The sequence below is a fragment of the Podarcis bocagei genome, assembly GCF_964188305.1.
Source record: "Podarcis bocagei genome assembly, chromosome: 6".
In the NCBI taxonomy this organism is placed as follows: domain Eukaryota; kingdom Metazoa; phylum Chordata; class Lepidosauria; order Squamata; family Lacertidae; genus Podarcis; species Podarcis bocagei.
Window position 1 is genome coordinate 55,427,214 of NC_138130.1, and position 21,502 is coordinate 55,448,715.

Below are 21,502 nucleotides of genomic sequence, written 5' to 3' on the forward strand. Positions count from 1 at the left end.
CTAATAGGCATATAATCCTCCTCTCTCTCTTTTTTTGGATATTCACTCACTATTAAATATAATTAAATGCATGATCAGTAGACAGATCTGTTCTTTACCTTTTACAATTAGTGTTCATAGTGTACTTATTGCAAAATGCAGCACAGGCATAACCCATGAAAATTGCAACCAGAATTCCTTTTCGCACCCCACTCCCCCCCCCAAATCACTGCTGTATAAAGGGGCAGGGTGGAAGCACTTTTTCGGAAGCAGATGTGCTTGAGAGAAAGAGCTGTCTTCAACTTCCATCACAGATTCTGTTCATGAAGGGAAGGACTCCAGAATGCCATAGGGTGGGCTCCAAACAAAGGAAAGGCATCGCCAAAAGGAAAAGGACACAGGTTTGAATGAAATTTGCATATCTTATTTTAAAAAATACACGTATGCACATTTAGAAGTCATCATTATTGTTTAAATCAGGGATTGCAAATGGGATCCCCCGCTCCTGCCTGCCCGTATGTCAATTATCTGATGCCACTTTGAGGTCAGGTTACTTCAGTTCAAGGAAAGAGGCAGGTCAGTGCTCCTGTTTCTTTGCTCTCTTGCTTTGCAGGTGTGGTTTGGCTTCAAGCTGCACATGCGGAGGAAAAATGGTCCTTTGCAGGAGCCGCTTACATCCAAACTGTGCATGGCTTGGATTGAACCACATCTGCAAAGGAAAACCCACGACGCAAGTGGGGCACTGCATTTAGCCTGGCTTGTGGCAGAGATGGGCTCCACTCAGGAGCTCACACTGGAAGTGCTCACGTGCAGGTGACCGTAGTGAGCTTGCATTCGGTGCTGAATTTAAATTTTAAATAGAAATACATCTTGGCATTGTGGGGAAGACTGTGGCCACTGACCAGGTGTCCTGCGTGCCTGCTCAGTCTGCTGTCCAGGGGCTGGTGTTTGATGGGCAACGTTAAGGCTTCTGTTGTCCCTTCCTAAAGTTATTTATCTCGAAATGAGAGACACTCCTTTAAACAGACGTTGCTCCTCTGTCAACCCATCAGACAGAAGATTGCTCTGTGTACCGTTGGACAGCATAGCCACCATAGATGGCCACTTGACATGGACTGTAATTGTTATTTGTCAAGAATCAAAATAAACATGGTTTATCGTACGGACATTTGGTGACTTGGTACTGTGATTATTCACAACAATCCTTTGGATAAGACCCTTCCATACAAGTTACAGCATTGTATTTTGCTCAGTATTAATTTTGTTGTTGTCCTAGGATTTCTATCCAGATGGATTGCAACAAGGAGAGGAGTACTTCATTAAAAAGATACTTCCCTTGAGGGGGAAAACACACACCCCAAAAATCCAAACATAACAGGATTGGACCAGTAATTGGGATGAGGAGCTGGCTGGAACAGCTGTTCCTTGGACATCTCAGGAAAAAACAATTAGTGTGCATGTGCCTTCATTTTGCAATTAAGTTTCACTGGACTGAAAGGTGGTAAACTGGACACATCTTTGTTAGGCATTAAGCATGACGGAAGCATCACATTTCACGAGCAGAACTACCACAGTGACATTTGCTCAAACTTTCACCTTTAAATGTCCAAGGGAAAGGGCATTCAGCTGGACATATGCCCACATCAATCCAGCATATATAAACAGAGTACCATATACATCCAGGCACATACGATTTCTGGTAGTTTTTCTGCTGGGATTGATAAATGAATTGTATCCTTGGGCATAGTCTTCTTTTTTAGAACATAGATGAATACATCCATGTCTCAAGATGAACACAATTGCCACATGGCAATTGGCAGAGACATATCTGCTTCCAAACAAAAGTCTTGGGCCCACCTTCCAGAGTTTTTGACAGGTTCTCCACTGCTTTGAAGCTATACTCATCCATGAAAAAGGCATTGAGAGTAAACTACAAGGAAAAATCCATACTTGCTGCCTTGTGGGACATTTTTGGGGAGAGGAAAAGGTTAACGAGTAACCCTACACAAATCCAGAATGGACTCCCTAAGATGGTTGGGCCTTGTATGCCTCCTTCTGGCAACCCCTGCAGCCAAGCTGGTGCCAAATGTATTGCTCTGCTTTCCTTTGGATCACATCAGTGGGGCCGAGAGTGGGGTCTTTTCATCTGGGAAGCCCAGGACTACCATACACACTGCCTAGACTAATGCAGCAAAAACAATGTGGGAGCCAGATGTGATTCTCCAGTGGTTTGACTTCACCCCCGGAGGCGCACTCCATTGTCTATCAAGACAGATGGATACCAGCAATCTTTGTTGGCGAATGGACATTGGTAGCTATTCCCACGCAATGTCTAAGATCCAAATTGCATCAATCTTTAGAGACATGGGCACCTTGCCAGTATCTTAAAAAGAATTCTCTTAGAGCCCATCTTTGGATATGTTGCATCTGTATGTTGATGGAATTGAGAAGGCATAAATAAATAAATAAGAAATAAAAAGCAAGTTACACAACAGATGGCCCCAAAGAGCTATGCTGAGTTTGAGGATTAACCAGGCCATAACAAAAGATATCATTGCAAATTGTTAGTGTTGATGTGTTACTTATTATTGCTGAACAGTGTTCCCTTTAGCTACCAAATGCCAAATGCTTAAATATGTAGAAAACCAAGTTGTCCTCTCCCAGCTGCTCCCATTTCAAGCTGCCAGCTGCATTGTCTCATCTTTTAAGGACTGCCAGGAGGTATTAATGGGCCCCATTATGCCTATCATATTGTCAGTGGGTTTAGATGAAGTCTTATTGTGGTATTAATCTGATCATTTGCTATTAATCAGTTTTGCATTGTTGCTGTTCTGACCTTAAAGCCCTAACGAGCCTAAAAAATGAAGGCAGAGCATATCACTATTTACAATGAAATGTAGAGTTCAAGAAAAATGTGGAATTACTGGTAATGTGCGAAATAGCCATAGTGCCAACTTCATGTAAAGGACAGCTTGCAATTCTCTTTGCAACTTTTGACATTTGGTCTAAACTGAAAACTTTTGCACTTCCCTCTCTGTACTTAAAATGTATCTTTGGCAACCACAATAAAATAATTGTAATCTCCCTTGCCCCAGTTAAAATGGAAATGCTTCAAAATGTGCCACAAGGTCACACACATCTTACAGTTGAAGTATATGGCTTCCCTCAGTGAATTGTAGTTTACCCCTCACAGATCTACAGTTCCCAGCACCCTTGACAAGTAGTTTAACCCTGAATTCCTTGAGGGAAGCTGTGTGCTTTAATGGTAGGATATGGATGTTATCATTCTTCCCTGCCTCCACCCCAAAAAAATTGTCTGAAGGGGTAGTAAAATTACAGTGAAATTCTAAGGAGGGGCTGGGGAGAAAAAGTGGCTCTACCACCACAGTCATAGTTTTTTTAGCTCTCACCACCAGCCATGTCAGAAGCACACACATGTGTGTGTGGTGGTGGGAGTATTAGTTTTCACTATTCCAAATCCTGGTTGGCATGGCTGACAGGCACAAGCACGAAGCCCCTCAGAGGACCCTTGGGGCTTTGGATCCAGTGGATCCAAAGCTTCTGCCACTCTGCTCCCAAATGGTCCATTTCAGAGCTCACCGATTCTTACCGCCAGCAGTATGTCACTCCAATGGCAAAGGCCACACCATCTATCAACATGGGTGTCATGAACTGGCAGAACAATGGCAAAGAGGAAGAGGATCTTGGTGAGGGATATAGCCAGGACTGGAACACACTGGGGCAAACTGGAGATGGGGAATGAGAGGTTGGTGTAAGAAGTATTCACGGGGTGATAGATGATGATGAGGGGATGGGCGCCAGTGCACAGGAAGCAGAGCAGCAGGATCCATCACCAGAGCCAGAGGGGCCCCTGTCTCCACAAACACAGCGGGTTCTGAGATGTAGGGAGAAGTGGGTGGGACGATCCAGGAGACAAACAGGCAAGGGCTTACAGCTCAGCTCCCTAGCTGGTCAAGTGGGACTTACTAGCTCTGGAAGGAGGTGTGTGATTCCTCAGAGTAGACTCAGAACAGGTGAGGGTCACATGCCTCAACAAGCCCAGATGCTGCAATCAGTTTGCAAAGTAAAAAGGGCTGCAGAGCTGAGGTGCTGTGTCTGCTCAACTGCCCATGTTGATGGACCTCAGTTTGGATGCTGCAAGATCTCTGTGGGACTGTGGACATGTGAATTGACCCTGGACTAAGGACTTGACCTACTGACTTGCTGCCAGGTAGGCCAGGGGTTCAGAGCAATGGATGTCTGCAGGATTGCACCATAGCAGGCAGGCAAGCAAGTAAATAAATAAATAAATTGTATATTTTACCAAGAAAGGTCCATCTGTACCGGAAAGCTTTTAGGTGCTACTGAGTTTTGTAATTTTAAAGATATCTGGCAACATCCAGCTAAGAATAGGCACGTTTTACTTCCCCTGATTTCAGTGTGTGAGAAAAGCATGTGTTAAACTTTCTCTCACTGAAGTCCATGAGCCTGAAACATGCTTACTTTTCACTAGACTATACCCATTTTGTTGTTTTCTTAAGAACACACACAGAGACACTCACAACTCATACAAAAGATTACCAAACAGCAAACACCAGTCCTCAGAAAGTTAGCAGATTCATAACAATACATACATAGCACTTGCAAAGTTAAAAGAAACTAAATCGCTCCCAACTTCCCCAATGTGCATTATTTTTTGCCATCCTTCATTAACGCAGGCATAACTTATTCACAAAACCCATGCTTTTAATAACCATTATTTTATTACTGGCATTTACTTTGTTCTCTTTTTTTCCAAATTAACCCATCTGGTTTCTAATCAAAAGATGTTTTTATGAGGTGGGTTTTAAAATGTTATTGTTGATTTTCTTGTTTAATAATCATTCTGTAATTGGATGTTAGCCAAATATAGACAGCTATGTGTGTATAAAGATTAAGGATACATTCTGTGGATAAGCAGTGGCTGTTGACTCCCTCTACCACTCCCCCATACCCCAATTTTGGGTCAGAGCACTCTCTTAAAATTCAGTGGGAGGTAAACAAAAGAGATTTCAGAACTCAGATAGCCCTATCCCTCAGATACCCTCCCCCTCTCCTCCTAACACCACACCCAATCCAACTTGTTAGATGCAGCGTTGCCAATTTCTAGCTTTAAAGGTCTTTCCATTTAGACCTGGTTTCAGTGTTGTTTTTCACCACTGGGAAGAATGCCATGTTCTGCAGTTGTCTTCTGCATCAACTGCACAATGTAAATTACAAAAAACCAACCAACCACCCTCTCTTGGAAGTGTCATATGGAGGCAGTGAAAGTCAAAGCACAGAAAAGCACTGGGGCATTGATGAAGTTCTATCACAGTAACGGAGGGCAGCTGATTGAATCCACTGTAAAGATATTTGGTAGTGAGGAGCTTACCCAAATGCTTTATGGCCTTGAAATCTGGGGCTCTGATTCGAATAGTTTTGGAAACTGTGCAAAACATTTATTATTTTTTGGGGGAAGCTATACTCTCTACCATCAGGAATATCAGCAGGTCTTCTTTGTGCAGAATTTGGGTGGCCAGCCATTAAGGCAAGAGCAAACTGCGCTCAGTTAAAGTATTTTAACTGTGCTGTGCTATATGGAATTAAGTGATAACCAACTCTGCAAAACAGCTTGTCAAGATGTTTCGGACTATTATTACTTTCCAGAACTCAGCTCTGCTTTGACCTTGAATAAGTATCAACTAAGATCATGGCCACTGGTCCCATCACCTCCTGGCAAATAGAAGGGGAAGAAATGGAGGCAGTGAGAGATTTTACTTTCTTGGGCTCCATGATCACTGCAGATGGTGACAGCAGCCACGAAATTAAAAGCCGCCTGCTTCTTGGGAGAAAAGCAATGACAAACCTAGACAGCATCTTAAAAAGTAGAGACATCACCTTGCCAACAAAGGTCCATATAGTAAAAGCTATGGTTTTCCCAGTAGTGATGTATGGAAGTGAAAGCTGGACCATAAAGAAGGCTGATCGCTGAAGAATTGATGCTTTTGAATTATGGTGCTGGAGGAGACTCTTGAGAGTCCCATGGACTGCAAGAAGATCAAACCTATCGATTCTTAAGGAAATCAGCCCTGAGTGCTCACTGGAAGGACAGATCGTGAAGCTGAGGCTCCAATAATTTGGCCACCTCATGAGAAGAGACGACTCCCTGGAAAAGACCCTGATGTTGGGCAAGATGGAGGGCACAAGGAGAAGGGGACGACAGAGGACGAGATGGTTGGACAGTGTTCTCGAAGCTACCAGCATGAGTTTGACCAAACTGCGGGAGGCAGTGGAAGACAGAAGTGCCTGGCGTGCTCTGGTCCGTGGGGTCACGAAGAGTAAACGACTAAACGACTAAACAACAACAAAGGAATTGGCTCTCCTGGATAGAATCCAGAAGGGATCTGTGACTAATTCTGATCACCTAAATTTCCCCTTGGAATCCACTCTTGAGAACAGAGCATCTTAGCACTAGTTATCTGACCCTACTCACACCAGTTTCCTTAAGAAATGCCTTTACTGACCTGTGTTTCCAAGTGATGCTCCCTGCAGTCTTGGATGGCTGCTACAAGGTCCAGTACGCAGATTGGCTTTGTATTTGTGGTCAACCTCAGGTGGAAGATCTGAGACCCAAGAGATCACTTTCTGAAACCTTTGTTCACACGCTAGCAGATACAACCGGGCAGAAATGTTTCCGTTTCTTTTGAGTGACAGTAATAGCTTTGTAACACTGAGTGGCCCTCTATGCACTGGCTGAAAGAAAGAAAAACAGAAGGAATTAGAGAAATCACAATAAATTGTTGTGGTGATTCGGAGGTTTAATTTGAAACCAAGCTGGATTTGAGCTTGTTGGTGCCTTTGGTAACCTGCCTCTTGCATCATGGATGGTGGTTCATCATATGGATGTATGATTTGTATTGTTTATTGGCACTGTTGTGTGGGTTTGTCATGGCCTTTGGCTAAAACAATGAACTTATGTTGATTTGATTGATCTGCCAGAAGCACAAGAAGCTACTGAAAATGAATAAATCACATTCTAGAACTTCATAAACAAGGTTGCCCAAATAAGGATTGCAAAGAAAAACTATGGCAGCAACTCATAAAATGCCGGTTGTTTGGGGGTTGTTGTTTTTAAGCAGAAAGGGATACCAGGAAAGGCTTGATTTGGATAAACTTTTCTGTGACTACTTTTGCTGTTTTACGTCTGCAGTGCTTTCCACACTGGAGGCCAAGATTTCATTGTAAAAGCTAAGATAGAGTTCTCAGAACAATAATGGTATATTGACTGAGGGCATGGGTTGTATTTCACTGCTTGTGGTGCAGCTGTTCTTCTCTCCAGGCTTCTACAGAAGGGAGGCACCTGTATTTTTTCATCCAACAAATATGTATGGCCTACCAGATATCCGATAATTTATAGGCAGACATCTGCTGTTTCCCAGCTGTTGTCAGAAAAACTTCTAACGCTAACATTTTCTTGTCACTAACACAAAAATAACCACCGAGCTCATGTTTAAAATCAAGCTCATGTTTAAAATCAGAAGCAGAAATAAAAGTTGGGATATTTTTAGAGTGTTTGTATTGCTCCTCCTTAGCCAACAACGGACTTCAGTTACATTTTGTTAAGTCTCTCTCATTTTTCTGTGGTTCACTTCAGGATCTCACAAGGATTTGGCATCTTCTAAATAGCCCTGCTAAATTATGAACATAGTGACAGCTTCATTTGTTGCATAAACAGAAGGCTTTTTGCTTTGATGGAACTGCTCTTCTATTGGGTCTTTTCTGTAGACCCAACTTGTCACTAGGAAGATATACTCTACTCCCAATAAAATAAGTCGGTCACCTGCTTCTGCTAAGGATATGCCTTAAACTCCACATTTTCATTAGAACTGTAAACACATGCTTTAATATTCTCTCATGACCATTGGCTCCTGAGAAGTGGGAAGTTTATGGCAGTCTTTGCAAGGCCAAATTCCTAAGAATGAGACTTCTCTGTAGATGTAAAGTGTCTGCAATAAGTCAGTCATTTTCAAATGTGCAGGTTGAGCAAATATTATGGAGGAAGCAGAAGCAAGCGCACTGGCAGGCAGTGTTAGCACCTAACAATGGGTCATTTAGGCTATGTTCATGCTCCTGCTAATTGCACACTCACAATAGCAACAGACGTATAGTGTCCCGATCAAGGGAAGTAATAGTACCACTCAATTCTGCCTTAGTCAAACCACACTTGGAATACTGTGTCCAATTCTGGGCACCGCAATTTAAGAAGGATGTTGACAAGCTGGAGGAGCATGTCGGAACTATCACAAAGCTACATGTGACTTCAGAATCTCAGTCTGTCTTCTTCAAGATATGACCAGATTATTATAGCAATGAATGAACAGTTTAAAAAACAAAAAACCCCTAGGGATGAAATACTTCCCTAAGCCTAATAACGTCAGGGGTCAACATATTCATGCCAATGGAACATTTTCACATGTGTCAGAGTAAGCCTATGGAATATTTTAAATGTTTGCTTTCAGAGTTGAAAAGTTTAATTGCAGCCCAAAGAATGACATGTGTTGAAAAGCCTGAATTAGAAGCTTTTGTATTCCAACTCCCCCCCCACCCCCCCCACCCGCTGCCTTAAGCTTTACTTGGGTAGCATTTCACATCCATTATGTTTTCCCTTTCATCATGTTTGGTGAATTAGATTTATGCAAGGCTATTTTGCAGTTAAATACACATTTTGTTTTTACAGTCTGCCAATTTACAGGCATTAAATGTATGAATTAATAGTGCTTAAGATTAATGCAATAAAGTTTGTTTAGTTTAAAGAAGAGCTTTTGTTCCAAAGTACTATTAAATCTTTACATAAGACATTAAACCAAAGTGTCTTTGATTTGACTCTGGTAGGTGTCCAAATAATGTTTATAGAAAATGTGGCAGCTTATCAATTGAGGAAAGGGATAAACCACCTTCTTTAGCATTTATTCCCTGGTTCTGACATTCAAGGGTGTAAGTACTGCTAAATACACAATGGTTATTCTGTGTGCCTTCTACACAGACACAGCAATGCTATTTTCTCAGTTAGGGTTTGCAAACTGTACATGGAAGAATCTTGCTCTGTATACTGAAATCTCAGCCTTGTATACTATAACAATCCACATTAAATGAAGAAAATGTACCATAGTGAGTGGGAACATAATTTTAAAATATTTGCTTTCTGAAATCTCAGCCTTGAGACTTCACAGGTGCACTCACAAAAGGGATGATATTGTGTATGAATCCTTTTGGTTTTTTTGGAATGAATGGATTAACTTCCAAACACATAAATTTAGTATTTCAGAGTTTAAACACATTTATAAAGGCATGAGTTGTGTCTGCAACTGTTTAAAAAAACTAAACAAAACACTTCCACTGTTTTAAGGGCAGTTTAATTTTTCAGTATTGCTATGTCTGTACAAGTAAATAGAGCATACTTTCTACAAGTGTAGATATGTTTCCAACCCTAGGAACCCTCTTAAAGTGTGGATAGGGGGCATTCTGTGTGTGTGTGTGTGTGTGTGTGTGTGTGTGTGTGTGTGTGTGTGTGTCAGATTGATGATCCTGGCTGCCATCGCAAATCTCTCTCCTCACAATCCTAGGCTGCTTCAACTTTGGGAAGTGAAGGTGTCACTCCCACAGCCCCACATGCTACCCATCTGCGCTTTGTCAGGCAGAACTCATATCCCAGGCTTCAAGAAAGAGACAAACAAGGTCCTGTTATCAGACTTCTCTTGTGTGTGTTTTTTTTTGGGGGGGGGGGTTGAAAATGCACAGGGCTGTCTTTAGCATATACTCCACCGGGGTGCAAAGATCCACCCAGTGCCCCCAAATTTTTTAGGGGGCAGACTTAAAGTTGTTGAGCATTTTTGGGAGGAAAGAAGCCAAAGTTGTTGACCTTTTTGGGGGGAGGAAAATCACTCACAACGATGATGCAGACATAGCTGCTTTTGTTTCCTGATCCTTCGGGAATATTTGATGCTACGGAGTAACAGAGTGATGGAGGGGTCCATTGCTTTTTACTGCAGCCAGTACATTTGGCGCCCCCCAGAATTCGGCACTCGAATGCACCGCACCCCTTGAATCCTGAGTAAAGACGGCCCTGAATATGCAAATGCAGAATACTGAACCCCTGTTTTTGGATATCCCTATATTGGTGAGTGAATCAACAAGGCTTAAGGCTGCAATCCTTACTCATATACTTGGGAGTAAACCCTAATGACCTTAATGGGACCTGAGTAGACATTATACAACTGTTCTGTAAATTCCTTTGTGCAGAGGGAGGGTTCTTGTCTCATGCATAAGGGTAGGACATACAGAACATTCTGGCAGGGGTCATTCACAGGCATTAAATGAGAGGTGGGGAACCTGTGGCCCTACAGATATTGTTGGTGTCTGCCTCCGCCCATCGGCATGGCAGCATGACCAATGGTCAAAGGCAATGCTCCAGCAACATTTGGAAGGCCAAAGAGTCCCTTTCCCTATGTTACATACACATCCTGTGTATCTGAAGAAGTGTGCATGCACACGAAAGCTCATACCAAGAACTAACTTAGTTGGTCTTTAAGGTGCTACTAGAAGGAATTTTTTTATTTTGACTATGGCAGACCAACACGGCTACCTATCTGTAACTGGATCCTGCTCTTGCAAGCTTTATTACCACCTAATTTCATATATCTGGCATACAGTCACATGACAACTGGCCTTTGAGCAGCTTTTTTAAAAAAGGAAAAATGAAATATAAACAGCACTGGAACTATGAAATCATTTGTGCATCTCCAATTAAAAGCATGTATGTCAAACAGACATTTCAAAGGCACTTCCTGCATCTTGTCTCTAAGGTCCAAATCACAGCAATTAGGCAATTATGTCAGTCCCTTGGGTAAGCTGGAAATGAAAAAGTTACTTCGTTCTTGGCTTGATTACATTTGTATCTACGGTATTTATTTTTTTAAGCCTGCCCATTTTCATTTCCTCAGCCATAAGTACATACAACTCATTTAATTTATACGCACAGAAAATCTCTCAGGGTACATCATAAAACCACACCATCCATCCGTATCTCACCAGAGCTAGAAGCCCTGAAGGCTGCTTATATATGTAACAATTTATGTAAAGTTTGAGTTTGCTTCAGTTCTTCAGAATTCCAGATGAAACCTTGTTCTTGGGCCTTTTCCCAGTGGCAGAGCATCTGCAGAAGGTCCCAGATTCAATCGGTGGCATCTCCAGATAGGACTGGGAGAGACCCAAAACCCTGCAGAACTGCTATCACTCAGTGCAGACAATACTAATCTTGATAGACTCAACAGAAGGCAGCTTCCTATCTTCCTATCCTCTTGGTTTCCACAGAAGACCACACTGGCACTGAAGGCACATTTCCTCCTGGATCCATAAGGTACATTGCTCCTTTCTATAAAAAGGAAGGGGTTAGAAAAGAGAAATGGATCCTACAGCAACTAGCTCAATATTTTGTCTTCTGAAATTAGCTATCCAGGGCTCCAGAACTCTCTCCCAGGAGAGGTACACATGAGTTACCTTTGTTGCTAAGTCTTTCAGTGGCAAATTAAAACTATTTTAAGAGAAGGGGAGAGAGGCAAGGGGATGGGGAAGAAGAGGCAGAGGGAAGGAGGGGAGATGAAGAATTAATAGCAGCAGAAAAAGAAGAGCAGATGAAACACAGTTAAAGAATTAAAAGTAAGTCCCATATTCCAGGTTTGGGTAAAGGATGGATCCTAGATTGTAAAAAAGACTGCTGGATTGGGAAAAGGATTATGAAGCAAATACAAATCCAGCCTGGCAGATCATGATTTCTGTTTTTATGATCTGCTGTTTGTATTAATAGGATTTTCATTTTATTAGAAACAATGTTTTATGGACCATCCCTGTTGTTGCTACTACTGCTGGAGATATTATTTACTGAAGATTTTTCATTGCAATGGAAATTGGCAAGAGCATCAGTTGTGTCATTCCAGTTCATTTCAATTAGGCTTGTGCTGGAGAAGTCCCTGGTGAGTTGCACCCGCCACCTCTATTGCCATGTGTTGCTCAGGCCACTTGAATCATCACTTCAGAAAAAGCCATTCTCAAACATTCCTCTCCAACTTGTGAAGCAGGTGTTCATGCTGCTGAAATTCCACACCACGACACTGTAAAACCTTTGCTGGGAACTGACATTTTATGACCAGGAAAATGAAACACACGAATTAGTGTAATTTAATATATTGTGTGCTGTTCTTTCTTGAGCATTGTATCTTTCAGTTCCAACTTTTAATTCACTTCTTCCGTCGTCACTGATAAATGATTTTGGTGAGGAAAGTTATTATGTAGCTCTGTGCTTTTCTTACACCCGGATTCAAAATGCATTTAATCTCATCCAGCTCAAATTAGTTGGACTTGTGACAGGCAAGCTGATAACTATGGTTTTGCTTAAGCAGTGGTGCAATCCTACATATGATCATTCATAGGAAAGTCTCGATGCAGCATATCCTGCTTATGATCCTATGTACTCACAGCAGAGAACAAAGCACAAGAGTATAAAGAAACCCAACATAGTGACATCAACAGGCGCTCCCTCAGTATCTCTCTATTACAGTAATCTAATCTACAGGGGTAGGGGACGCGGGTGGCGCTGTGGTCTAAACCACAGAGCCTAGGGCTTGCTGATCAGGTTGGCGGTTCCAATCCCCTGACGGGATGAGCTCCCGTTGTTCGGTCCCAGCTCCTGCCCACCTAGCAGTTCGAGAGCACATCAAAGTGCAAGTAGATAAATAGGTACCACTCCGGAGGGAAGGTAAACGGCGTTGCCATGTGCTGCTCTGGTTTTGCCAGAAGTGTCTTAGTCATGCTGGCCACATGACCCGGAAAAACTGTCTGCGGACAAACGTTGGCTCCATCGGCCTGTAAAGCGAGATGAGCGCTGCAACCCCAGAGTCGTTCGTGACTGGACTTAACTGTCAGGAGTCCTTTACCTTTACCTTTTTAATCTACATGGAAGGAAGAAGTTCCTGCCCTAACCAAAATTGGGAGAAACATAGAAAGCTACTGTAAACTGAGTGGGTCCATCTGTCCATCTAGGTCAGTATTGTCTCTACACAGACTGGTGGTGGCTTCCTAGGATTTCAGACAAGGATACCTTCCAGCCCTACCTGCAGTTGCTAAGTTCTAAGGAACTTTATGTACAACTAGGAAGGAGCTGAGCTTTCACTATTAACTTTTCATACTGGATAATTTTGGAACACTGGAGGCTAGAACCAACTCAGGAGGACTCAGCTGAGATCACATGCTTGGATAAGTTGGGAGGGTCTTTCTGTGCCTGTCTATAGTCTATTTCCTCCAGACAATTTGTGTGCTTTGATCGTAGGAATATAGGAAGCTGCCTTATACCAAGTCAGACCATTTTGATGCTTCTGCACTGAACTTTGTTAAGGAGTCATTTGATCCCTGGATGATGTTTTAAACTGAAATTGAATGACAGAGAAGACTGGGAAACACAAATGAACTTAATTTACTGAAAACAGGGCATCTGCACCCACCACCACTCTAAGTAGCCCTGATTTTTTTGTTAGAGCTTCCACAATTCTCTTAAATCAGAATTGTGCAAAATTATATTATATTAATAAGCAAGTTGCAGTTTAATCCTGTAAACCAGCCGTCACCAACCTCCAGATGTCGTTGGACTACAACTCCCATCAGCGCTCTGCCAGCATGTGGTACCAGTAAGGAAATTAATCAAAGCTTCAGAGATCAGTTTTTCAAATAGAAAAAGCCAATCTGGAACTGCGACTGACTTTATGAATATGATAAGCGAGTTTGCAATGTGTGTGCCTAAGTGTCCATTAGAAAACTCTTTGCACATCATATCACTGATGACATTGGGGAGATAACATAACAGACTGTGATGGTTAACATCAGCTCTGCTGACAGACCAACTGCCTTGTCTGCCTTAACTGTAACCTAGCAGCAGCCATTCCATCAGGCTGCAGTAGAGGAAGAGAATGGAAGCAAGGCTGCTCTATCAGCTCTTTTAAGAGACCAGCTGCCTTTGGCTCTATTTCTCCCACATCTGGCACGGAGCAGTAACCATCCTGTCCGATATCCTGAACTGTTTCCATGCTACCAGTTGTTATCAGAACTGTAACTTTTAAGAACTGGTACCGGAGTTTGTTTCCCCCCTTCACCCTCCCCATCCCTTTTTCCTTTTGTGTTGTGTCTTTCAGGCTGTAAATCTAAATGCAGGGATTGTCTCATTTTAAAAATCGATTTGTAAGCCTTTCCAGCAGAAAAGCATAATAAAAATGCTTTAAACAAACAAACTTCTTTCTTCTCATTTTTTGCATGCTTAGCAAATGACGTCTCAGGCATGGCTGCCTCTCAGTGCTTCTAATAGTACTCTCCCGGGGGGAAAAACAAAGGGGACAATAACTCTTCAAGGATAGCACCTACCTTCCTATTGCCAGCTGTAGAGGCAATGAGGCAGAGAGATTCTTATTCAACCAATTTTTGCTGGTGTAAGACTATTCTTTTCACACACTGCATTTCAGTGGAAGGTGCAGATTCTAATAAGCTTTCATCTCAGTTTTATGTTAAAATGGCAAATATTTTATGTAGGAATCTTGGGTGTCCTCCCCACCACCACCGGCCTCTCCTCTTGTTGTTTTTTTTTCCATGATTTCTTGCTGAGCGTATATCTTTGTGGTGCCCTGATGGAAATTTCCTTTACAGAGTTGCAGAACAAGGTGTCAAATCCTTTATAGAGATTTGCGGGTGACATCAAAAGGCTTCACTTCATTGCCGTGGCAGGCTCTACCCAAGTGTCACATCTGAATCTTAATATGAAATCCACATTGGCTTAATGCCAGCTAAGCAAAGAGCAAATCCTTTCTGCAAATGACATCCTTAGATGAGCATTTGAATTAGAGCGAGCAAAATGCCAGCTTAAATTGCAAGAGAAAATGGGGAAAATGCATGTATGACGTAATGTATTTGCTCTGTGGCCTCCCCACCCCCAGGAGAGAGTCTGCTAGCAGGAGAAAGCAGATTACTACAATTTCAATAGCCAGAGGAGTCCCAGAAAAGATTTATCTGGCTGGGGGCTTCTTAGGGTAGCTGGGATGCTTGGAAGAACAGCACAGGTAGACTTTATTAAGGGCTTCATACAGGCATGTACAACTTGTGTCCCATCAAACTTATTAGCTGTGCTTTGGGGGGGGCAGCTGAGGCTTGGCAACCCTCAAATTTTGCAGTCTAAGTAGGCAGTGAAAACAAAGCGTATGGAGTCACTGGCGAGCTGGGTGTCTGGTGGGCTAGCTCACAAGTTGCACAAGCTTTCGACTACACAACTTTTGACTGCAGCCGCTCCAGCAACAGTGCCTCATCAGTGCCCAGATTATTGTCCAGCTTACCTGGTCTGTACCTTGATGTGTCAGCAGTGAGACCCAGAGAAATGTCTTTGAGGAAGATATTCACACACCCAGGTGTGCTCATATTACTGAATTCATGGTCTGCTTGTGGGTTTTTCAGTGACATCTAGTTGGCTGCTATGAGAACAGGATGTTGGAATAGATCCACCTTTGGCCTGATCTAGCAGAGCTCTTCTTGTGGGGAAATTGCAGTGAAACATAACTATGCATGAGTGCTTGTTAATGCATGAAGGGGTTAAGACCACAGAATTGTAATGCTAGACTCAGTTAGATCACACACCCTCACTTCTGATGAGGGAAGAAATGAAGCTGCTTTTCTTTTGTTTCTTCATTCACTTCACACCATGTAATTGACCAGAAAGGATGTGCCTGAGTTCAGACTGCATACTTGAAGATAACTTTCTGTATTTTGTAACCCAAGAGTATTCTGTGTTCTCCTTGCTGCTGCATGGAATAACACATGAATCAGACCTTTCAATTTTGTAAGTAAATCATTTTAAACTTAGCAAGGTGTGGTCTGCTCATTGCCAGAAGCATAGAGAAATGGGCAAGAGTTGTAAGCAAACTAAAAGGGATATCAAAAGGGATTTAACAACCTTTCTTTCCATGCTGTACTGCTGCTTAACTCTAAGACTGGTTTAAACATTGCTGGGGGCTATCACCTGCCGGAGAGTGTGCAAAGTCCCACATTTTGAATCCAGGCGTCCAGCTGATTTTTTTAAAAAATTATCCACACATGTGTCATGGATCTTATTTTCATCCCGCACTTCTTAAATGCAAAAAGGCAATCCCTACAGGTCCCAGTATACTGTATTTGGAGCTTTAAAGCTTAGAACCTGAACACAGTATCGTACTCAGAAATAGACCAGGATAAATTGCAGTTAAGACTGACAAATATATATTCCCTGTACCTGATCCTCGTCAATGTTCTAGCTGCTGTATTTTGTACCAACTTTAATTCCTCAACAGAGGTGGCCCCACGCAGAATGCATCATAGAGGGATTTTACCAGTACATGGATTACATTCCAAAAGCTAGTTTTCCAGTGATCACAAGAATATCTCCTGCCCTTAATTCCCTTTGATGAAACATTAACTGATCATTAGCAAGCCCTGAGCCTAATAAACTAACTAGCATTTCTAACACTACTCTGAGGAGTTATGAAGACAGGAGATGACCCTGGCCCAAAGCTTCACGTATGGTGGATGATCGGCAGAGATGTGCATCCAGCCCCTAAAAGAACCCCTCTCCCAAATGCACAGATGTATCTCAAGATTTGTAGTTCCTGTCTTTTGATTCCATACGTAATGTGTTCTTCATTATGGTGTTAGACGCTTTCCAAGTGGCAAGTAGACAAATAGTCTGCACACAATTGGCCTATGAAGAAGTACTATTTCAAATTCTTTGCCTGCTTCCATGGGACAGATCTCCCATGCTACAGAATCATAGGGTGAAGAAATGGAAATAGAAAGCAGAACCTATAGTCTGTTATTAGTTGCGGCCTAGAATAACTCTGGCTCTATTCTCCCCCACCCAAGCACCAGTCACAGAAATTATAAACATGAAGTACAGCTGAAGAAGAAGAAGAAGAAGAAGAAGAAGAAGAAGAAGAAGAAGAAGAAGAAGAAGAAGAAGGGGAAAGCTCACCCCACCCCACCCCAAGGGACTTCTAGTGTAGAATTGTTCAGTGAGGGATGTCCCCAGTTTCCTGTCACGGTCATGACAAAAGGGGCTGTTTAAATCATTTCTGCTGCACAGTTTCCTTTGGAATCAGAGGGAAAGCTTTGGCTGGTGGTAAAGGATAGGAAGATTCAGGTCAACCTCTCCCATAACGGAACAGCTGCCAAGTCTACAGGGATATTGTGCTCTCCAGCCCTGGTTGCAGGCCTGTGTCTCTCCCTTTGATCTAGCAGCAAGTAGTTCTGTGGGCCCCAGGAGGCCTCAGAGGTGCTGAAAGCTTTGATTTGAGAAGGGCCAGTCCCACCACAGGCTTGGATCTTCCAGCTGCTTCAAATCTCATCTGACTTGAAATTTAACAAACAAGTGTCTTGAGCCAAATACAAACATTTGCAAAGCATTATTCTGTCTCGGCAGTTCAGGATGACAGTTTATTTTTAAGTTCATTTCAAATAGCTTTTTGTCTTTCAGCGTTTTTTGTTTTTTAAGAAATAGCTCAGTGGATAGTTTTTCTCCTTTGTGTAGTGGTGGTCCTTTTGCAGCCTAAAAAAGGATAACTGGTATATGATGGGGAAATGCTGCTGAATCTCTAAAGTTACCCTCTCACTGCTGCCTCCTTGATAATGGTAGCAACTTAAAAGAAGAACCTTTCAGGGCAGGGTGGGGGTACTATGTGCGAGGTTTGTTCCAGACTGAGCAGATGGTGGCAATGATTGCCATTCTCTGTTGTCTAGCTTCTCTTGCCGTTGTGCCGGCACAGATTCGCCTGGACCAACAGCCCTGGGATGCTCGCCTGTTCCATATTACTGCTTTTAACGATGAGGGATTCAAATGCATTTTTCTCCACAAAGCACTCCAGTTGCAAGAAAACATTTGCAACACTCAAAATTACAAAATGTTTATGTTGGAAATGTGTAATTTCCCCCTTAGCTAGAGTGACAAATGTGACAAGTGTGGTGTGTGATGTGATCGTAGAATCACGAGCACTTATTAGATGGTGCCGATGACAAGCTAGACAGACGCAGAACATTTTATGAACTAATTTTAAGTTCTTTTGGGGGGGGGGGGTTTGAGACTCTGAGAGTTTCCCATTGTCTGTAAGTATTCATCTAGCTCTCCCCAGAAAGGCCCATTTCCCCCACAGCAGAGCTCTTTAACTGATTCGCTTTGGAGGAAAGCTGTATTGCTGTTTTCCAACATTTGTTTGGGGGCTCATCCTGGTCCTTTCCTTTAAAAATCATTGGGGCACCAATGGACATTGCAGTTGCTGTGACTCACATACCATTGCTCTGCTAGCCCCTTCATTCCCCTCCTATAACGAGTCAAAATATTTGCCCTAAAGTGAGTAGGATATGAGTTTGGGTGGACAGGAACAGAGGTTGGCTCAGAGCTCTTAAAGTGGCAGGCACCAAGTGAAGACCAAGCGTTTCTACTACCCACAATGGACACGTGCTCAGGGAACAAGAGTGGCATTCCTCTACCTAAAACATGATCAATGTATTTTCCTGCAGTTGCACCAGTTTCTCATATAGGGGCTGGTTAGAAATAACAATAAAAAATATTTTGAATATACAGCCTTGTGGTGTGCCACATTTTGATGACATTGTAGTAAACTTTAAAGACATCTAAAGCCTAAGACCTATTTCCTTTGTACTCCATCTCTGAAATCTGCATCTTTTGATGAAACAAACTGGCAGCTTCTAGGCTTTTAACTAACAGGCTGACGCTGCTTTGTCATTCCTGATTCTGGATCCTGTCTCGTGATCAAACGAAAACAAAAGGAAATTCTGTATCAAAGCTATCATCTTCCAAATACTTGTGTATTTCTTTAATTTCTTGCATGTGAGCTGTTCCCAAAAGGAATTGTGCTGGGTACTTAATGTTAAGCATATGCATATACATGTTTATAGGATCATGGCCAAGGAGATATTCATTTCCCCATATCTAGTTTGCATTTGCTGTCAGAAAGTTTGTAGGCCTTTAAAGCAGTGTGCTCTGGGAGCTCTCCAGATCTTAAACATTTTGTGATGTTAATTACATTTAAAAGCTATTGGTTTTGCAGACAGTTTGGTTCCCTGCCAAGCTGTGTCTCCAGCTGAACCGTCTTGAGTTCTGTTTTATATCACTGCATTGGTATTGTCAGTCTTCCTGTCCCAAATCACCAAACTCCAGGTGTGTATCTGACTTGTCTGCATTCTGCTCAGGGTTACACAAACTTTTTAAAGGCTTAAGGGCTTCAGTGCAGAGCACAAGGCCTGGTTATACTCATCTGTGTGCATCTTGACCCAGGGGGAGACCCTTCAAGATTTTCAATAGCAACCACAAGGAGTTAGCACTGGAATGTTCATCTGTGCCTGAAATAGTTTATTTTGCAGTCTGGCAATTTACAAAATGACACACACATAGAGATGCAGTGGGTCTCCACTAACCCACAGGACTGGTGCTCTGGGAGTTGTTGCTTTCAACATTTGTCTATATTAAAAATTTATGCTTCTTTTAAATCATTGTCTACCAGGGCTATATTTGTGCTGGAGTACCAACCATCAATTGAAGCTGGCTTCTGTAGCTCCAGTGGGCTCATACAAAACCACGAATGACACATAAATAGTTTGGAGGAATGCTGCACACTTTACAGCCTTGCTGTGTTGTGCATCTATTACCACAATTATCACAGCGTCACTTCAGAGCAGGTCCAGCGCCGAGGGCCTTCTGGCGGATCCCTCACTGCGAGAAGCCAAGCTACAGAGAACCAGGCAGAGGGCCTTCTCAGTGGTAGTGCCCACCCTGTGGAACATCCTCCCACCAGATGTCAAAGAGAACAACTACCAGACTTTTAGAAGACATCTGAAGGCAGCCCTGTTTAAGAAAACTTTTAATGTTTGATGGATTACTGTATTTTAGTATTTTGTTGGAAGCCGCCCAAAGTGGCTGGGCGGGGTATAAATAATAAATTAATAATAATAACAACAACCACAACAACTCCAAGAACAAACCCATCAGCACAGTGACTCTATCACCAAACCCTAGGATCAGACTGCTTGGGAGATTTAAATATTTCCTTTACACTACAAAGTTGCAGTGCAATCCTAGAGCATATTTACTCAGAAATAAGTCCCACACTATTCAGTGTGGCTTAATCCAGAAAGGTGTGCCTAGGACTGCAGCTTCACGGGAAAAGTAAAGGAATTTGAAGTTCTGAAATTTACAATTCTGCACAATTCAGGCACAGACTACCATTGTTTCTCAATTCTTCTCTTCAGCACCATGTAATTGGGAGCGGGGGGGGGGGGGAGTGTTTCAGTCATATAAAGACTGCAAATAGACAAGTCACCAACCTGTAGTTACAAGTCATAGACCTTGCCTACACCCTGCTCCTAGAATTATTTCTGTGTACAGTACATGCATTTTGCCTGAAGAGTCTGAATTGGGAGATTGTGTTCTCTGTAGTGCCCTGGGATTTCAGTCATTCTGTTTAGAGCGACATGAGATTCAGCCACAGCAAAGAAGCATCAGCTCTGTTGCTCTAGTAACAAAGCGATGGACCCCAAGGTCAGTTACTCACATTAAATGGCAACTGTTGTCGCTGTGCAGACCACGTATGTGCCTGTACAGACACTATGAATAACTACAGGTTATCTAACTAGCTTCCTCCATGGCTAGATAAATGTACGGTAATTCTTCCAAATACACTGGGTACATTAACATTTGGCTTTTAAAAACAAAATCAAGTTTATAAATAAGTTCCCTTAGACCTTGAAACACAACACTCTCTGATTAGCACATTTGCTTCAACCAAAGCTGTGAAAGTGTTCTTTCATAGCATTAACCTTTTGCTTAATTTGATTTTTTTCCTGGAAACAGAGGTTTCAGTAGACCTATTCTATTTGCATTAACGTGCATTAATTAAATAACCTATTTGCATTAATTTTATTTAATCCAAAGTACTTGAATGTCCTTGATTGCTACATAGGAAATTATTACTGCCATGACTGATGATGCTGATGCTTTTCAAGGATGAACATTTTGGTTTGGCCACAGAGATCCTGTGAACAGGAGTTTTCCCATTAAAAACAGAGGCAGCAGCTCCACGCAGACATCCTTTTGGACATAACTAAGAACTGAGTTACAACTTCAGGCCACTTACAGATTGTTACTATTTGTGGATGTGATTCAATTAAAAGTGGATTTGGTGCTCTTGTACAAAACCCCTGATTACAAACAACAAATAACCCCAGGACAGGAAAATACACTATATTTTGTGCAAACGAATCAGGACAAATGCTCAATATACAGGTTGTGTGAAAGAAGCCTCAACTGAATTAAATGGAAAGTGTTCATCATAGAAAGCTCTATGCACACAGAGCATCTGTGAAGTTCTGCATAAGG

The 21,502-nt window shown here is 42.3% G+C and overlaps 1 long non-coding RNA gene across 2 annotated transcripts in view; it reads right to left on the reverse strand.

Annotated features, from left to right (window-relative positions):
* LOC308589954 overlaps window positions 1-21,502 on the reverse strand; it is a 58,716-nt gene that overhangs the window by 32,710 nt on the left and 4,504 nt on the right. For both annotated transcript variants that reach the window (XR_014009577.1, XR_014009578.1), the window contains exon 2: window positions 6,525-6,753. This is a non-coding gene — a long non-coding RNA (uncharacterized lncRNA). The remainder of the gene's footprint in view (window positions 1-6,524; window positions 6,754-21,502) is intronic.